This window comes from Sparus aurata, chromosome 7 (assembly GCF_900880675.1).
Source record: "Sparus aurata chromosome 7, fSpaAur1.1, whole genome shotgun sequence".
In the NCBI taxonomy this organism is placed as follows: domain Eukaryota; kingdom Metazoa; phylum Chordata; class Actinopteri; order Spariformes; family Sparidae; genus Sparus; species Sparus aurata.
Genome location: NC_044193.1, coordinates 7,068,949 through 7,074,948, shown reverse-complemented (window position 1 = coordinate 7,074,948; position 6,000 = coordinate 7,068,949).

Genomic DNA, 6,000 nt, shown 5'->3' with positions numbered 1-6,000 from the left:
TGCTATGTATTCATGTACAAGGTTATTCACACCATTTGGACTCAGATCCGTGCCGTCAGACACAGTCTCTGCTGGATGTTAATGAGGTCTTGGACTCAATGTATAAGTGAGACGGAGGAACAGGAGGCCCTCGGTGTCTGTTCTCAACTCGGCAGATGGATATTTTTATGGTCAATGAGACTCTTTCATTCGAGCTAAATGCTAATGTCGGCATGCTAACGTGATGGCATTTAGGGGGGGGTAGTGTTTATCCTGCTCACCATCATCGTCATCCTGTTAGCATGCCGACATTTTATGACTTATTAATAATTATAACTAAACACAAAGAAGGGCTGTTTTTTTACCTGATGATGGGTGATTGTAATCATCCAAGACTGTCGCTGTAGCAAACTTGTAAGGACCCAGATGGAGAGACGAAGGCAGGCAAACCGAAAACAGAAGTGAGTTTCAGTACAGCCGAAACAAACAAATACAAAAATACAAAATCAAAAATAGGAAAAGAAAAGTCAAAACTCAGGCAACAAAACAGAAATCAGTGAGTGCAAAACTACACAAACATGAGGAATGTGAGCAGAAAACACAATTTATTAAACAAAAGAGCTGGGGAGCATAAAGGTTGAGAAAACAGACAAAGGCAGGAAGTAGAACGTGAAATGTGACACATAAAACAGGAAATAACCAGGCCAAAAGTATGCAGGAGCAGACTGGAATAACAATAATTCAGGCTGGGAATCTAACCTCAGCACAGGAATTATTTCTTGTGTTGTGTGTTACTTTTAAAATAAAGACCAACTCATCGGGGACGTCTTGTGAAATTGGGGACAACAATTGTGACGCCAACAGATTATCAGAGAGAGAGACAGAGAGAGATTGCTGGACTGCATGTAGCAGGAAAGTAGCTGGTAAACGGTTTAATTTCTGAGATGAAACCAACGATGCCACTTTTATTCTCCACTGAGACGTCCCTGCAGCTGAGTGCTTATGAAATATGAGAAGCCATGATGACAGAGTTGGGTGTAATTTGACTCACAGGCAGCGCTTCATGCTGGATACATAAAAAACACTCTCGGTACGGCAGCAAATTAGACGGTAACAGGAGGAGTGGGAGAAAAAACAAACTCCACACACCATCAATATGAAACTGCTTCTGTGATGTCTAGAAACAAACTGTTGAGTTGTCAACAAACAACACATAATACAGTGTTACCATGCTGATGTATGGCAGGTCATATTTTCTGCAGTCACCATCGTGGTTTTTAGCATGTTAGCATGCAAGCAGTTGAGTTTTAAATCTCAAATTTAAAGGCCACAGTGTGTAGATTTTAAGACAATCTATTGGCAGATTTCCTGGTAATCACCTGAAGCTAACAATTGTGTCTTGTTACCTTAGAACGAGCTCTGTTTATTTACGGAGGGAGCAGGTCCTTTTCCACAGGGTCCGCCATGTTGCACCACCATGTTTCTGCAGTAGCCCAAAAAGGACAAACCAAACTTTCAAATTTCTCGTGTTTGTAGCAGCCGGCGTCTTCAGTTGGTTGCGATCCGCAACCAAAACCACTGGATGCCACTAAATCCAACACACCGCGTTTTAAATCAATCTAGGTTTCTTTATCAAGAGAGACAGATATAACTACACAAAGCTGATGAGAATGTAGCTGTCAAAACATTTCTCAAAATAGCACAAATGTCAATCTTATCGTGGTGCTGGAAAAGCCGGGGGATCACCCTAACCGCTAACCCTCATCATATGAACATGATTTTGTGCCAATCCATCGAGTAGGTGTTGAGATATTTCACGAGATTAATGTCAATTTAAACCTGCTAGTGATGCTTAATGAAAAGTCGGAGTGTTGCCAAAGTCTGCCGGCTTCAACCTCTGGAGTCCATGAATGTGCAAATTTGTATAAAACAAATGTTTCTTGTTTTTTTTTTGATACCTCAGTTATGAAAACCTGTTCATCTGTAGAGGCAAAACAAAGAGCTTCTGGCTGGATTCACTCTTTTGCTCAAAACAAGAGGAATCCATTATTGAACAACCGCAGATAACCATTTTCCCATCAACAATGCAATCCAACAATAGCGCGCTGTATGTTTCGTGTGAAGGGTGAGGCCATCATAATACACACGGCACACTGCTCAGAAACTGGTCGACTACCTTGCCTGCACCCACGCACAAACACCCACCTTTGATTAAAGGCAACAAGTTCACGCCCACTGGCAGTTGCTGTATGTAATTCTGGGAAACACAGGAAATTACAGTAGAGAGCGAAGCAGATATGTGAGACATGTTTAGGGGAACTCTGCACAAAAGAAAAAAAAAAACTAAAGAAAAAACTAAATAACTCCCGTGGAATAATTCAAGGGAAGCAGATTCATGACATCTGTGAGGTTTAATGCGAGCGTGTTATTATTACTGTAATAAAACATCACTCTGCAGCACCACGGCGCCAAAAAAAAACTGCTGATGCAGCAGCTTTACAGTTTCCAATATTCACCTTTTACTGTACAAATCAATGAGATCATTTATTTCCTTTTAAAATGAAGATTTTCTCCCAATTACTCCCCTTGTCAGGCGCAGACTGCAGCGAGATGGAAGCATTATGTAAACTCTTGACACCAGCGCCGTTGGAGGGAAGTGAAGAAATGAAGTATGGAGCGGTGTGTTGCTCGTGTTGCTGCTGGTGGGCGGCAGCTGTATTCACCACCCCGAGCCTGTTGTTTCCTCTGACTTAATGAGCATCAGGGCCACTTCAGGGCTGATGTCACTGTTCACCTTGCAGCAGGAGTGGCTTTTCACCGACTGATTATAATAGACAACGAGGGGCCATTCGAACCGTTTGGACCGTTTTTGGATGGCTCGCTGCTTTTGTTTTGTAAAATGTTTAGTGAAGTGTGCTCGGCATGAGGACGTTTTCATCGTTTGGCAATTGAATACTTGCCTGCCATTGTGACATGTTGTGAGCCGATTTGCAAAGCTGACTGTCAAGTCGAATCAATTATTATCAGACAGCCTGTGAAGGAATTTGAATCTCTGTAAAAGTCTGCGTTCCCGTCACACCTGCACTGCATCTCCGTCATTAGCCGGTCCCTGCTCCCCGTGTTCCTCCCCAGTCGGCGTTCCCACCACACCTCTTCTTTTTCGCCACCTTCCAGCCGTGTTCCAGGTGTTTTTTTCCACTCATTACCCTCACCTGTGTGTCTCTGCCTCGCTCCACCTGCACCTCATCCCCTCGTTAGTTCAGTTTGTACTTCAGTTCAGTCTGTGTCGAGTCATCTGTTACGTTCCCCACATCCTGATGTTCCTTGTGTCGCCTTTGTCCTGAATCCTGCCATCTCCTGCTTTTGGGTCCATCTCCTCTGCTCCAGCATGACATTACCAATGTATCATAATTGGTCAGAACAACCTCATCAGGCTTTTTTTCTCTATCGTGTGCTTTCATGACTGTAACTCCATGTCTGATTTGGACCTCAGAAATGCCTTACTTTGTTGTGCTGGCTGTAAAATGTGTTCAGTTGAAGTGGTCTGCCCCCCTTAGCGCAAACAGATTTGCCTCAAAGGGCTTTACAATCAGTACAGCATACGAGACCCTCTGTCAACACCTCTCCTCCGGTCCATAAGACACACTGGCTGGTGCTTTGAGGCTAAAGTCATGATTCTAATTATGTAATTCATTGTTATTTTAATGCAGCAACTCTCGCTTAACATTAGCCCCCACAAACGCATAAATTTACTTTCAAAGCCCAAATGACTGCACACCAGCAGCGGAAGATAAAGAGGCTCCACAATGTTTCACAAAGCTGTTTTTGCTCTTTTGTCTGCTCCTTTATATCATTTCCATGCTCCGTCCTAATCCAAAAGAAACTGCGCCTCGGCTAAAAAGCAGCACAATTCGGGCTTTCTTTGTTTTATATTTGCTCACGTGTTGCATTCAGTGGCTCTGCCTTTAACAGAACGATTGTGCTCAGACTTGCAGGAAACCCAGAGTTTCACTCCAGTGTGAAACACACTGCAGGTGCTGAAATGTCTTTAGAGGAGCTAAATAAAGCGTACAGCTGTTTTAACAAAGGAGCTTTTGTTAGCTGCTGATATGTGCCTCGGTGGATTCAATTTGCAATTCAGAAATGATTGAATTTGCCAGTTCAGTGGTAAAAATACACAGTGTTGAAGTGTTCCCATCAGTCCACAACAGAGGGAGCGCTCTTGATTCCGGTGGAGTTTGGTCCAACAGCTCCTCTCGCTGACTTACATTCACCGGTTGTTGTCTCCCCCTGCAGGCGGTCAGCTGAGCTCAACACTGACTTTTCAGTTTCCTCTTGCTACACTAGTTGTCACTATAATACAAGACATGAACGTGAGCTTGCGTGCACTTGCAGTGTTTCAGTGTCTGGCTTTTCTCAAGTACAGGTTCTCATAAAGCTGTGTCCTGCACTTTTCCCTCTGAATTGATTCAGACAGCTCTGATTCTCACGGGTCAAACTGAGATTATGTTTAAACTTTTGAAGTTTTCAGCCCCAGTGAATGGGGAGGAAACTGCATGCAGATGTGAACAATGGCACCATTCCGTCCCTAAAGGTTTATTCCAGCTGCTGCATGTATTTGTATGTTTTCGTGCAAATGTCCCCCGTCTGTCCTCCACCTAACAAGCTGGGTAGACTACTTAAGAATTCAGCAGGGCATTGACACACCTGAAGCCCAGGAAACTGACTCATGTCTCAGAAAAAATGATGTGGCGTTTGCAGAAGTGTCTGCAAACAGACAGAGTCATCTTTATTCCACACAAACAGCCCATTCTACTGTTGCTCTGCAGCTGACCCCTTCACTTCTTTAATATTCTCCTTTTTACTGGCTTTTTCGCACATCATCATCCTGACACCTGCGAGGTGGAATAAAAGACTGGTCCAACACAACAAATGAAACATCCAGTTCATCACTTCATGTGTGGGATCTGATTTGAGTTGAGGTCGATGCCGATGTTGTGGCCCGGTTACAGCTCGGTGCCCTCCATGTCAGGATGAGCTCAGTCGTCTCTGAAACAACACAAAAGTGATCTGAATGAAATGCCAAGCTCATCATGCAGCTCATTCTTGTCCGATTTCACACAGTAAATCTGTGTGCAGTCCGAACTCATTACACCATCGAGTTGCTAAAGGGCGCATGAGTCATCGTGGCATATCTGCATGAGTGGGCTGTATGAGACGGCTCATGAAGAGAGGCCCACGTGCTGCTTTTTCTCCCATGGTGATGTCATAACCAGAGACTTCCTGAACACAAGGTTCATTCACAGAGCCCTCCTCCTGACACGGGGACCGAGCACCAAACAAGCCGTCTCCATGGCAACCACAGCCTCCGGGCATGTGAGTCCCCTTCTTGTTGTTGTTTGCTATTTGAGGGGAGGAACAGTGTTTGGAACTGTGTGTGTACTGTACTCGGACACGTGCGCCTGTGTAAACAGCACATCATTTTTACTTTAAGCTCCGGGTATTTTAATGCTGTGTAAATTATAAACAAATATTTTGGGTCTCCCGTGAGCCCGTCTGCTGCTGCCTCAGGACAGGAGGGGGGTCACTCGATGACTCACCGTCTACTGGATTCACTTATTTTCAAGTTTCCTCTCGTAAATGGAAGCGTAGGCAGAGAAGGGACACCTATGAGCTGTCTCATCCATCTGGCAAGACCCGGGGCTCATTTAAAGGATAAGTTCACCCTAAAAGTGACATTTCAGATTCGTCCCCATGCTGATGGAAAGTTGGGAGAAGTTTTGTAGTCCACAACACATTTCTAAAGTTTCAGAGCGGGACAGCACTGCAGCGTTGCACTAAACAAATTAAAGTGGATAGGGACTTTTATTAAAGGGGGCAGCATATCACCAGAGTGGCTAACTGCTGCTAACTGTCTTCTGTTTAGCTACTGATTGCTTGTTAGCTTAGTTAGCCTTGAAGCTAGCCAGAGAGTAGGCTATTACACCACTAGCACAGGACCTTCTGATCACTGGTAGTGAG